Below are 14,547 nucleotides of genomic sequence, written 5' to 3' on the forward strand. Positions count from 1 at the left end.
TGCTTGAGGATCCTCTCTCTCTCTCCCTCTGTCCCTCCTCCTGCGCTCTCTCTCTCTCGAAATAAAAAAAAAAAAAAAAAACCTTTCAAAAAAAATAATGGTAAAAGTATTGAAGCCAGGAAATTAATAGTGATACAACACTATTAACTCATCTGTAGACCTTAGTCAAATGTCCTCTGTTTTCTCACTAGTGTCCTTCTGCTATGCCAGGATCCAATCCAGGAGTTCAGATTCAGATTTGTTGCCATGTCTCCTTAGCTTCCTCTAATCTACGACAGTTCCTTGGTCTTTGTCTTCCATAATCTTGACAACTTGACAACTCCAGGCCAATTATGTGATCATTTCCTTCAATCAAAGTTTGTCTGCTGTTAGTGCATGGTGAGATTAAGACTGTGCGTTAGGGCAGAAATACTGCAGAAGCGAGGTTGTGGAGGCTGGGGGTTTTGTGTGTGTGTGCTGCGTGATCACCAGTTGACTAGAACAGGGCTGAACACATCGGAGGTGCTCAGTATTTGTGAAGACACAAAGGGACCAGACCACCAAGCACCCACACTCCTTTCTGGACATGGGAAGATTATGTTTCGTGGACTATCAAGTATGTGGGAACCTCATACCTTCAAGGAGGGGGAAGGTAGGACAATGGAGGTAGGGTGAGGGTCCGCTACCACAAAACTAAACAGTAACAAGCAAAGGGACCCAAGTAGCATGTAGCCCAGTGGGAGGAAAAATGGTATAACACTTGGACAAAATGGTAGCAATATTTTTTAACTTGAAAAAATACTACCCAACCTTCCTGCTATAGACAGAATATTTGTATGCACCCCAAATTGCTATGTCGAAACCTAATCCCCAGTGTGATGGCATTTGGATGTGACACTTTTGGGAGGTGATCAGCTCATGAGGCTCGAGCCCTCAGGAATGGGGTCAGTGCCCTTATAAGAGACACCCCACAGAGTTTCTCTGCCCCTTTCTGCCACATGACATTATAGTGAGAAGATGATGATGGACCTCATCCGACACTGAATCCGCCAGCACTTTGCTCTTGGACCTTCCCAGCCTCCAAAATGGCAAAACATACATTTCTGTTGTTTCAAAGCCACCCCGTCTATGGTATTCTGTTATAGGAGCAGGAACAGACTAGGACATGGCCCCAAGAAAACCTGTTACTTTACATATATGAGTCAGGGGCAGAGATTATTACTATTACTCTTACTATTACTTTCATTGACTGATAAGGAAATCGAGGCATAGAGAATTGGAAGGATTTATCTAAGGTCTCCCAGCTAGCAAGTGAGAGAGCTCGACAAAGATGTAATTCATATGTGTCCTAGGCTGGTGCTCTTCCAGTACTCCCCTAGACATACGGCGCTGTCTCACCCAAATGCCAAGAATTTGGGCCTCAGTTCACCTCTGAACATCACACGCTTCTCGGTGCCGGACAGGGTCTGGGGCGCTGTCAACCTTCTACCATCTTACGGTACAAGCGAGAGAGGCAGTACCAAGTTAACCCAACAAGTATCTCTTGAACAACGGGCATGCTGACAAGCACAAGGCAGCTTCCACCTTTTGATACAGGGTTTCTGGGACGGTTGTTTAGACGGTGGGAGGCATTTTCCAAGGGAAATCTCCCTGGAAGCAGGAGTAAGCACCCAAGTCAGACCACCAGATGTACCAAGAACAGAACGCTGCTACGGTTCCAGAGCCTTCTCCACAGGTTTCACAGGGGCAGGGGGGAGAGGAGAATGAAACAAGGCTGAAGAGGCAAAGGCTGGATTCTGCCAGGCCCTGATGGCCTAGGAAGAAAGTTGGGTTAAATTCTCAGTATGACAGGAAGCCACGGGATGAGACTACCTGTCTTACATTTCTAAGACAGCACCCGGATGCTGTCATAGAGACCCACGTAGAATGTAATTCTGCAGTCAGACTGAACCGGGCTTCGGTCTCAACTCTTCCCCTGCGTAGCTTGAATCTCTCTTGTTCACTGAAGACGAGAGTAGTATTCACCTCACTGGGCTGCAATGAGGACTACAACCGACACGGTATGCAAAGTGCTTAGCTCAGGGCCTGGCCCAGAGTAGGCACTCGGTATGTGTTAGCTGCAATTAGAAGGAGGAGTAAGGAGGAGGAGGAGGAGGAGGAGGAGGAGGAGGAGGAATTGTAATATTTAGTACTACAGTCACAACTTTGAGAAAACACACAGGATGTGGCCCAGATCAGGTATGAGGTCAATGCTGGTGGAAGTCAATTTTTTGGACTCATAAGACCTAACACAATGGTGGGGTCTCTGGGGGCCAGGTGAGGAGATGGAAAAGGTCTGTCTGAGGTTGCTGCCAATTCGCTACGGGGGTTTCCCTGGGTCTTCTTCCAAGTCCAGGACAAGCACCGGCCACCAGCCACGGCCCCCCACCGAGCTGTGGCTGGGCATAAAGCGTGGTGGCAGGGGAGGCATGGAAAAGGAAGCATTCTTTCCTCGCCCTTCCTGTCAAGTCCTTCATCCGAAAGCTGCCGAGGGCCTTCTGTGTGCTCGCTCAGAGCTGGGCCGTGCCATCTTCCCGGCAACAGTGGGGTTACAGGCCCCACGGGGCAGCCCCTCTGGGCCAACCCATCACCTGCCACTGTGGGGCTTGTGCCACGCAGCAGCTGGGGTGGGCCAGGCGCCAAGGCCGCCGGGCACTGCACGGGCAGGGGCTTCTTCTCCGTGGACTCTGGCTTTGCTGTTCCCTGGCCTGGGCTGTATACAGGAGGCTATGAGTTAGCATCCAGCCAGCGCGGGCCGGCCGGTGGGCTCTGTGTGCCACAGACAGACCACGCCCGGAGAACGGTGATGACACGAAGTGGTTTCTCCTTTGGCACCCTCCTGAGCTTTGGTCTCGTCTGGCCACACCTCGTTCTCACAGTCCCAAAGCCTGTCCTCTCCCCGGAACAGATGACTACAGAGACATCGCATGCCCTCCTGGCAAAGGGAGTCGGGCCGCGTCAACCCCTGCTTCGGCTGTCTGGCCCTGGCGGGGAGCTCGGTGCGCCAGGAGTGGGGCGGGAATGACGGGACTGAAGCCAGGGTGCCACCAAAAGGTGGAAGCTGCCTTGTGCTTGTCAGCATGCCCGTTGTTCAAGAGATACTTGTTGGGTTAACTTGGTACTGCCTCTCCACTCACCTGTCACTTTGCCCTGCCACTCGACTCTTTGATGTTTACTCTCACGGACGTCTGCAATCATTTGATCGTGCACTTACTTGACGATATTTGCTGAGTGCCTACTCTGTGCTGGGCACTGTGGGAGGTGATGGGGATGCCCCAGACCAAGTCCCTGCCCTCAAGCTGCTGACCTTCTAATTCTGGAGTGGGGGTCATTCTCATTAAAATAAGATTTCTCCCATCCCCCAAATTAATAAAACCCTCTCTCGAGGCGAGTCTCCCCTCAGATACTGCTTCTGCCCCATTTCTGTCCTCCTCTTAGGACTAAAATATTGGGGCAATTGTTTATATCCATTGTCTCCAAATTCTCTCCTTCTTTTCCCTCTTGCACTCACTCTCATCACTGTTCTGACCAAGATCACCCAGTGACCTACATTACGAAATCCAATGGTTAGCTCTCCGTCCTCATCTTACTCGAGCTCCTCGGCAGTGCTGTACGTTAAGTGACCACTCGCTCTTCCCTAAATCACTTTTTTCTCTTGGCTCCCAGGAAACCACTTTCTATTGGTTTTCTCCCTTCTGCTCTGGCTGCTTCTGCTCCATCCCCTTTGCTTGTTGCTCTGTAACTCAACCTCTAATCTTTGGAGTGCTTTAGGTCTCAGTCCCTGGGCTTCTGCTCTTTTCTACCTGAGCTTACCATCTAGGGGATTTCATCCAATCTCAAGGCTTCCGAAGTTCTAGCTCCAGGCCAGACCTCTCCTATGAACTCCAGGATTGTACATCTACCTCTCTACTTGACATCTCCAGCTGAAGGTCTAATGGGCACTTAAAACTTATCAAGTTCAAAACTAAGCCCTTGACGTTTCCTCCTGAAACCGATTCTTCCCACTGTCCTACCCATCTCATTGTAATGGCAACTCCATTCTTCTGGATGCTCAGTCCTCCTTGACTGTGTGCCTTGTCTTGTGCCCAACACACAGTCTGTCAGCAAATCCTGTGTATCCTAACTCCCAAAATACATCCAGATTTGGACCGTTTCTCTTGGGTTCTGCCATTTCTACCATCCTTCTCCAAGCCACCATCGTCTCTCACCTAGATCATTACAGTAACCACCTCGCTGGTTTTGCTACTGCCACCCTTTTGCCCCTTGAGTTCCCTATGGCAGGTAGAGTGAACCTCTTAAAATCTCAGTCAGATTATGCCACTCTCTGCTAGAAATTCCTCAGTGATAACCCTTCTTACTCAGAGTAAAAGCCAAAGCTCTTACGATAACATTTAAGCCTCCACATTATCTGCTCCCCTCTATTACTTCTCTGAATGTATCTCCTACCACTCCGCCCCTTGTTCTCAACTCTCCAGCCATGCTGGTCCCCTCACTGTACCTCAAATACACCAGGTATAATCCAGCCCCAGGGCCTTTGCACTTCCTCTTCTGTGCCTTGAATGGTCTATATTCAGCTAGCTGCAGATCTGAATCTCTCACTTCTTTCAAATCTTTACTCCAGATTCACCTTTCCAGGCCACTCTATCGAAACCTTTTCTCCCTCCCCTCCCCCCAAAAAATCGTATCTCCATTTTATGCTTTATTTTTTCTCCTTAGCACTTATCATAATCTAACATATCATATATCTTAGTCTGTTCAGGCTGCCATAACAAAATACCATAGACTGGGTGGCTTGAACGACAGAAATTTATTTCTCACAGTTCTGGAGGTCAGGAAGTCCAAGGTCAAGGTGCCTGCAAGGTAGATTTCATTCTAAGGTCTCTTCTCTTGCCTTGTAGGTGGCTGCCATCTTGCTGTGTGCTCACATGACCTCTTCTTGTGTGTGTGTGTGTGTGTGTGTGTGTGTGTGTGTGTGTGTGTGGCAGGGAGGTGGAATGGGGGAAAGAATAAGCTCTCTGGTCTCTCTTCTTATAAGGGCACTAATCTCATCAGACCAGGGTCTTACCCTCATGAGCTCATCTAACCCTAGTCATCTCTCAAAGTCCCCATCTTCAAAAATTATCACATTGTAGGTTAGGGTTGCAACATATGAATTTGGGAGGGGAGACACAAACATTCAGTCCATAATAATAATAATAATAATACATATATATGTACACATGTAGTTTCACATATATATATATATATATACACACATACATATATGGCTGTATAACTATGTATAGTTGCTGATCTTATTTATTGCTTGCCTTCCCCACTAGAATGAAAGTTTCATAAAGGATTAGAATTTGTGCTTTTTGTATTCATGATTTTAATCCCTGCGTTTCGAGTAGAGCCAGGCACATGGTAGGAGCTCAATAAATACTTATTAAATGAATAAATGAAAAGAATTACATCTGGTGATAAGCACTAAGAAGAAAATAAACAAGCCCATAGATTAGAATGGAGCCTGCCAACCTTGCCCACACATTAAATTAACCAGGGGAACATTTAAAAATACAGATAACCTGGGCCTTGTCCCCAGAGATTCTAATTTCTTTGGTCTAGAAGGGGCCTGGCCATTTTTTTAACGTTCTCTTGGTGATTCTTAAGGTGAAGTGAGGGCTGAGAACCAATGAGCTTGAGATTAACAAGGGGGCATGGCACGTGAACCAACGGGAAGCTACTTGAGATAGGGTGCGCAGGGAAGGCCTGGATGAATGATCCCATTCTGAGATGGTATCATCTAAGTGGAAACCTGAAGGACAAGCACAGGGAAGCTGGGGCATGGGTGGGATCCAATTCCTGGTGGCGCACAGAATGAGAACAAAGGCACCGAAGCAGGAATGAGCTTGGCGTGTTCTCACACCAGAAGACCCGTGTGGGCGGTACAAAGGGGGCAAGGGGAAGAGTGCAACAAGACGAGTTTGGAGATATGCAGGGGCCAGATTATGCAGGGCCTTGCAGACCGTGGGAAGGAGACTGGACTTGACGCTACACGAGACAGGAGCTACTGAAGGGTCTTGAGGAGGGGAATGATGTGATCTCATTGTACTACTTTCTAGAGACTTCTCTTGTTGCTGTGTGGACGGCAGGGGTGAAAGTAAGGAAACAACTTAAAAGACTACATTGTGGTAGTCTAAGAGGGACTTGGTGGTGGCCTGAACTAGGCTCGTGCCTAATATCCTTTTTCGTGTAGACAGCAGAAGCCTAGGAGTAGTACGCATGCCCAGTCTGCTCAGATGAATGCACACCCCAGGCCACTGTTTTCTGGAGAACTTTCCAAAGCTAAGATACTGTACATTGCTAATTCTGTGATCACTGGTTCAGTGGTTGGAACATGCATGATATGGCTTGCCCTAGGAAAAGGTCCCGTTGATCAGTTAATGGCAGTGATGTTTTCAAACTAGAAGACAATACCATGATCAAGGGGCTTAGGAAAAGTGAGGGCAACATTGACTCATCTAAATGTTCAAGAGCCCCCTAATCCCCAGCACTGGGTCTTTTATGCTTCCTGGGTGGAGGGGAAGAGACAGGAAGAGAGAGAGAGAGAGAGAACTCTGCTCTCCAGGGAACTTACAAATTAGAGGAAGGGATCAAGACATGAACCCAAATAGAAGTAACATAAGACATAATGAGGTAAGTATCCAAGGGGTACTTGGTATAAATATATTCGATAACTGCCCTCAGTTATTTAGCACTCAATTTATGCTGAACATTGCGTTGGATGGCTTACGTATGTTCTCACTTCATCTCCACGACTCTGTGGAGTAGGTAGTATGATCACCCATAGTGGTGATGATGATGATGACAGCAGCTAACAGGAAGTGGTTCATACTGGCCAGGCACTGGGTTTGATGCTCTGAAATCTCTTATATAAGAGTATCTTCAGTCTATAGGTGAGGATAACTAGGCCTAGCAAGGATAAGTGAAGAATCCACGATCACAGAGGTGGGCAGGTTCAAACACAGGTTTGACTCTCTAGCCCAAGCTCCTAATGTGTTCTGGAAGTTTGGAGGAGGCAGCTCCTACCTTGTTCTAGGAAGTGGAGGGAGACCCCCATGGAGGGAGGAAGACCCCCATGGAGGAGGAAAGATGTGAAGATGAGACAGGAGGGCCTACTGAGGTTCAGTAAGTGGCCCTACTAGCCAGAGCTTATGTGTGATGGGGAATAATGACTCAATGGCAAGGCAGTTCTCCTTCCCCTTTTGGCTCTTAACCAACTCACCTGTGCCAGCCAGGGGCAGAGCCTCCCATCAAGCTTGTCTGTCACTCAGGGTTTGATCTTGGGGTGCCTCGGTCCTGCAAAGGCCCCCGAGAGCTCCAACAGGTTTAACTCCACTCCAAGGGAGGACAAGGTATAGATTTTCAAACACAAACCATGATCAGCAGGAAGTTGGGCAGCCCCCTCTCTAGTTCTTCTCTCTTTAGTAGAAAGTAGCCCTTGGAATTTAGAACATTGACAACAAGATCCAAAAAGGAGAGGGAATCCAGAGGCCCAGAAACCAGCACCCAACACAACATCTCAAGACAGCGAAGAAAGTTCCCCAGGCAACACGGCTTATGACAGCAAAAAATTTGCCAATGATGCAAATGTCCATCTATATGGGATTAAAGAGGTAAATTAGGAAACACCCCCCCAGAAAAGAACACTAGGTAGTCATTAAAAAGGATGAAGTCAAACTATATGTTCTGACAGGGAAAGATGTTTCCAAAAGATTGTTAAGTGAAAAGAGCAGGTCACGAAACATTCTGTACAGTATGATCCCATTTAAATCACAGATCTCTGTTTCCTTAATTGTTACAAATCGGCACAAAATCGTTAACCACAGTTATCTGGTAGGTTGTTGGCACAAAGAATTACAGAGGGACTTACACTGTCTAATTCGTACACTTTGGTATGCCGTGGACCTGTACAACAAGCCAATACTACTTTCATAGTTGGGAAAAAAAACCGTAACAGTTTCCATTTTACAAACCAAAGGGTGCCATCTTAGATCATCCTTTATCCACCCTGCCTTTTATAACCACAACATATCTTGGATTCATCAGTGCATCTGAAATCATCTCTTAGAACTTTCTCATGAATGGACTAAGACAAGACAGCAACGTATTAACCAGATTATAACACGAGTCAGATGGATGGGCAATTGAAAGAATTTTACCCAAAGCATAGGTGACAACCTACAGAAAAGTCTCGAAAGGCCGCGGGGCTTTTCCACGTTTATTAATAACTTCGATGACACAGAAAATACACTTACCACGTCTGAAGATGACCCAAAGCTGGCAGGAATATCAAATATGTTGAAGAACAAAGCTGAGTTTCAAAACGAGCTCAGATGGGCTGGAATACCGAGCTAAAATGAAAAAAATCAAGAAAGGTAAAATGTGTCAGATAAAGTGAAAATCCTCAATTAAAATTCTGAAAGTCCTTCTTGTGAAGCTAGAGTAAGGGAAGCATGGCTTGGCAGCAGCTCACATAAAAACAAACAATTCCAAAAAGATCGAGGGGTTTGGGTTGACCCACAGCATAATTCGAGCCAACAGTTAGTTTACGTAGCTTAATTATTTAGCGGTTAAAGTTTAGGTTGTATTCATCCAAATAGAGTTTCTAGATCCCTGAATATTAATGTTGCCCCGCAATCTCTGCTAGCAGTTCCCTCCCGAAGCGTCCTGTTCAATTCCAGGCACCACATTTCAAGAGGGTCACTGAGAAAAGGGACCACCTCCAGAGGAGGGTCACGAGAGTGACGAAGGGACTGGAAACCATCCCAGAACAGGAGTGGCTCTTGAAAGGACCAGAGATACAGGGCCCGAAAAAGAGAAACGTCAGGGAATGTATAGGATCCCCAACTGCCCTCACATCTCGAAAGTGTTTTCCTATGGAAAGTATGCACAGATTCTGGGATGCTCAGGCGACAGAACTCGGACTACTGCCACCTAGTGGTGGTAAGGAGGCAGACTGTCAGTAAACCCGTCAGAAGGCTTTCTGACCTTGACAGGGTCCTGCAAGAGGCTGAGCAGGCTGGTGGGGCGGTGCAGGTGAGTCAAGGCTGGGTGAACAGATGCCCAACGGCAGAATCACATGAACTGGGTCCCTTTCCGCTCTAAGAGATTCCATTGCTTTCTCCTATTCTCTGCGCCATCACCTCCACTCCATATCCCCCTCTGGACCAAAGAGCCTTCTCTCTGCAGTTTACAGAGTGGTAAGGACAACTCTGCAGGGACGGCTGGGCCTGCCACCTCTTGTTTAGTATCATCCAAGGCCTATGGAGGCAAAACCCACTGCTTATGGGAGGGCTGAATGGCTGACAGAAGTCAGATCACGCACGCCCCTCCCTGGACAAGATCCCCCCATGCCTTTGCATCTCACTCCCTGTAATCGGCAGTCATCACGAAGGCCTACAAAGCCCTAAACCAGCTGCCCCTGTGACCTCTCTGACCTCCTATCCTATTACCCTTCCCCTTGTTCACTCCACTCCTGTCACAGGGCTTCCCAGCTGTTTCTGAAAGGCCAAGCATGCTCCTAACTCAGGGACTTTGCTCTTGCTGTTCTCTCTGCCTGAATGGCTCTTCCCTGATAGACCCGCATGGCCTGCTCCCTCACCTCTTCCGGAGGTAGACACAAAGATCACCTGTAGGCTTTGCACACTTCCCTCCCTTGCCACCCCTCCCCATTTCAGAACTCCTTATCACTCCATTTTTTTTCCTAAAGATTTTTTATTTATTTGAGAGAGAAAGCAAGCACGAGCAGGGGGGAGGGGCAGAGGGAGAGGGAGAAGCCGACTCCCCACTGAGCAGGGAGCCCGACACAGGGCTCGATCCCAGGACTCTGGGATCATGACCTGACCTGAAGGCAGACACTTAAGCAACTGAGCCACACAGGCACCCCCCTTTTCACCCCATCTTAAGGGTTTTTTCCCATAGTACTTCACGTCATGTAACATAGTATTTTATACTTTTACTTTGCTCTCCTATCTCCCTCTGTGGGCCTATACGTTGCTTAAATGCGGGGATCCTGCCTGTCCCGGTGATGCTATTGAACCTCCGTCCCTGGAGCATTGGCCAACAGAGAGGAGGCGCTCAGTCAATGTTTCATGCCATGATCACTGCATCCCAGATCCCTGCCATTTTCTTCAGTCTTGGTTTCCTCGACAGGAGAAGTTTCCAATTTAAGACCTGGATCTCAAAGTAGTAACAAGGACTGGTGTCTTAGCAGTAAGATCTGGGGCTACCTTCATGATCTTATGTTTCTCGAGTTTTTGTCATGCGGCCATATTATGTGGGGGCGATTACCTGGCCCTAGGAGCTGGAGCGGCTGACGTCTAGCGTGGGCTTACCCTGTGCCGGGCATTGGGATAAGCGCTTGACTTGGATTCATTCATTTAATCCCCAAGGCAGCCCTCTTCGGTTGGCACTAGTCCTAATCCCACATGGAAGACCAGGAAACTGAGAAACGGGGGCGATCTGACTTGCCCAAGGTAACGCAACTACTCTCAGGCAGGCTCCCAAGCACCCTGACTTCACTATAAGATGGAAGCAGATGATGATGATAATGGCAGCTAACACGTCTTTAGTACTCACCATATGAAAACATATCACCACCTGGGGCACCTGGTGGCTCAGTTGGTTAGGCATCTGCCTTCGGCTCAGGTCATGATCCCGGGGTCCTGGGATCGAGCCCCGCGTCAGCCTCCCTGCTCAGCGGGGAGCCTGCTTCTCCCTCCCCCTTGCTCATGCTCTCTCTCTCTCTCAAATAAATAAATAAAATCTTAAAAATAAATAAAAAAATAAAACATATCACCATCTTGCCTGTTCAGAACAGGCCTCTGAGGCGGGGACTGTTGTCAAGGCCATTTTATTGTACTAGGCCCTCCCATCATGTCATCACCCCTGCCCGCTGTCCCCCTTGGACTCGGCTTTGGTTTCATGTAAGGCATGCTTTGATTCTGTCTTCCCGCCTCGTGGAGAAGCTGGAGAACTGATCGTCGGCTGGCCACTGCTTGAACCCTCCCCTCCATGCAGATCATTCCATGATCAGCCTTTTCCACCATATTCTCTCTCACTCTACAGTCTGCACATTTCGTTCAAGCCGGGTCATCCCCAGCTTCGCATTGCTGGCTCTCTTTCCACTCAACTATGTCCCTTTGGCTCACTTTACCCTGTAACTCATGGAAGGTAGCTAGGCCTTCATCCCCTTGGTGTGCCCTGAATAAATGGTACGTTCGCTCGCACGTAGTAGGTGCTCAGTAATGATCTTGGTGATTTCGTGAAGATGCTATGCCCTCACTGATGTAAAATGTTCTCTTTTCAGAGCGCGCTCATATGTACTATCTCGGTTTTACCCCACAGCAGCCCTGGGAGATAAGAAAGGCAAATCATATTTCTCTCAGTTTTACAGTGAAGGAAATGGAGGGCCAGGGAGATTAAATAAGTTGTCTCAGGGCCCGCTGAGCCCCGCCTTCTGGACTCTGAGCCCCAGATTCTTTGCACCAGCTCACACCGATTCTACCTGAGGGCACCCCTGGCTGGGAGCAATGCTAATAACACTCCTATAAAGACCTCATCTTGATTCTATCACGGGAGCAAAAGCAATAAAGAACACCAAGAGGCAATATCCACGGTTGAGATGGGGCAGGCAGGTAAATTCATACACTCTGTGGTGAGAAGTGCCCGGGGCTTATCAGATGGGTAGTGATGACTCTGTTAGGTTCTTTGTGAGGCACGGGGACTGAACTGAATGCTGGCCTCCGCACGGGGCAGAGGAGCTCTACCCTCAGCTGAAGAGAGGCAGCCTCGCAGGTAGCCAGGCAGCTGTGAGAGAGCACGAGGAGGCGAGAGAGCCAGGTTCAAGGTCCAGTTCCGCTACAAGCTAGCATGTGACCTTGGAGCAAGAACCTGACCGGAGGCTGCACTTCGTCAATAGAAAACATCCATTTTCAAGACTTCACATGGTCCAATGGTCTGCACATCTATGACAGAGGCCCCAAACTGGTGATCTGTGGACCAAATCTGGGCCACAGACATATTTTCTTTGGCCTAAGTAGTGTTGAATTTTTTTTTTTTCTTTTTGATCTGGTGACCAACACATTTACAACGCCAAAGATTTTACATAAATGTTTGGATTCCCAGGCTCTCCAGAAAAATCAGAAGATCTAGCCACATTTCTAATTTGGAATCTGATTTCCAATTCTTTCTAAAAAAAGATCTGGACATATGGGGTTATTTTTCTCATTATGTTTATTATTTACAATATGGTGTGTTAGGTTGTGATAAGCACCATGGGGGAAACATAAAGGAGATGGGTGGGGGGTTCTGAAGTGGTAGGGGTAGGCAGATCCCGCAAGGCCTACAGTTTACAGAAGGTGGTCTGAGAAGGCCTTGCTGACGAGGTGACCTCATCCCCACAGGATGGAGCACAGCCATTCCTTTTCTGTTTTGAATGCAGGTCACTACCCACTAAATTGATTTCCCGAGCAGTAGGTAATAAATTGGCAGCTTGAGAAACAGTGCTTGAGACTCTTGGTTCCCAAATCTGTCCCCACATTAGAATCCCTTGGAGTCCTTGTTAAATACATATTCTTAGACTCCATTCCAAACCTATGGAATCCGAGTTTCTTGAGGATGAGGCCCAGGAAGGTTTAGGAGTGCTAATATCCTCCACATACCAAGTGGAGAGTCAAAAGACACTGACGTGGGTTGATGTGCAGTGAAACAGCTTTATGTTTATTACGTGATTTCACAAAGGCAACAAAAGCGTTTCAAAAGTGAAAATGAATACCAAAGTCTGGGACAAGGAGGGGCGCCTGGGTGGCTCAGTCAGTTGAGCATCTGACTCTTGATTTTAGCTCAGGTCATGATCTCAGGGTCGTGAGATCGAGATCCATGTAGGGCTCCACACCCAGCGGCGAGCCTGCTTGTAATTCTCTCCCTCCGCCCCTGCCCTCCCTCTCAAATAAATAAATAAAATCCTCAAGAAGAAAGCCTGGGAGAAGAAGAAGAGCAAAGTGTGTTTACAAGGCGCTCACTAACCAAGAGCAACTGAACACCCCAATAAACGCAGATACATTTTCTGTCTAATGGGGTCAACGCAATTAGCCTGATACCTGTGGCAATACCCTCACTTGCCCTACATCTCAGGCCAGGCCCATTACACGGTATTAAAACTCATTCTAATTAGAGAACAAACCAACTCTGTCGACCCAAGCATAGCAGAGGATAGATGGGGAGAGAAGAGAAATAGATCCTACTCCGTTCTCTTGCTGGTCATGTCTTCTTGTCTGGGCTGGGACCTGAGAGATTATTTCTCTGGACATCTGTGTCTCCAAATGGAAGACAGTGTTCTCTGTTGTATTTCAAATGTTTTTTCACCATGACTTACAGTAAGAAATACATTTGCCATGCATACAGCATACATCACTGAATTATATATGAAAGTATACAGCCAACATTTCATGAAGCAATATTTACCCTTACTGTGTGAAGTGCACACTGTTTTTCCTATTTCATTCCTTTTCTGTTTTTTTAATGCAGGTCACGACCCACTAAACTGATTTCCCGAGCAGTAGGTAATAATTGGCAGCTTGAAAAAACACTGCTCGAGACGACTGGTTCCCAAATCTGGCCCCACATCCGAATCCCTCGGAGTCCTTGTCAAATACATATTCTTAGGCTCCATTCCAAACTCACGGAATCAGAATTCCTTGGGGATGAGGCTCAAAAATATATATATGTTTTACCAAGGACCAGCCATGCCCTGGCATTAAGGAATCCTGATTCTCCTCAATGCCCAGAAGCAAGTAACATCACTAACAACAATAATGATCAAAAGTCTACTTCATGCTAGTGTTGCTGGCATCAGAGCTTTCCATTTCTTATTTCGTTTATATCTTCACAACCACCCCGCTTTAGCGATGAGAAAACAGGCTCAGAGAGGTCCATTAAGCTGCTGCAAGACACACAGGCAGAGAGATTAAGAAAGGGGTGAGGCTGTGATTTCCTGAGGGGTCTGTTCCTATCCTTCCTGACTTCCTACCCTCTCTCCTCTGCAATTCCTGGCACCTTGGACCTCTCTCTGAGTCTTCTTTACCAATTCAAATTCCAAGTCATACACCAAGATGGTCCAACCACCCGAGGCAAAGAGCAGACAAACACCAACAATAATACTTTGCATTCATATGGAGTTTTAACTGTCTCCAAAGAAATGTGTGTCTGTTTTCTCCATGCTTATACCTTCTGGCTATCCTGTGAGGCAGGAGAGGCGGATGAAAAACCAGAGCTCCAAAGAGGGGAAGTGACAGGTCCAGGGTCTCACAGCAGAGTCAAGCCAAGCTGCAGCCCTCTGACTCCTGTGGGGGGGGGGTGTCTACTGCTGCACTTAGGTTGGCTTTCTCCAGAGCTCCCAGCTCTGCTCCATTTCAAGTCTACCTCCCTTTAAGGCAGGAGAGGAAGAGATGGCTTGCTTTCTGCCTCCCTCCCTACAGGATTAGC

The 14,547-nt window shown here is 47.6% G+C and overlaps 1 protein-coding gene across 2 annotated transcripts in view; it reads right to left on the minus strand.

The window, feature by feature from the left end:
• PAK3 (p21 (RAC1) activated kinase 3) overlaps positions 1-14,547 on the minus strand; it is a 252,951-nt gene that overhangs the window by 194,658 nt on the left and 43,746 nt on the right. For both annotated transcript variants that reach the window (XM_078064993.1, XM_078064981.1), the window contains exon 2: positions 8,319-8,414. The gene's annotated coding sequence lies outside the window, so the exon portion shown is untranslated. The remainder of the gene's footprint in view (positions 1-8,318; positions 8,415-14,547) is intronic.

The sequence above is a fragment of the Halichoerus grypus genome, chromosome X (assembly GCF_964656455.1).
Source record: "Halichoerus grypus chromosome X, mHalGry1.hap1.1, whole genome shotgun sequence".
Taxonomy (NCBI): Eukaryota; Metazoa; Chordata; class Mammalia; order Carnivora; family Phocidae; genus Halichoerus; species Halichoerus grypus.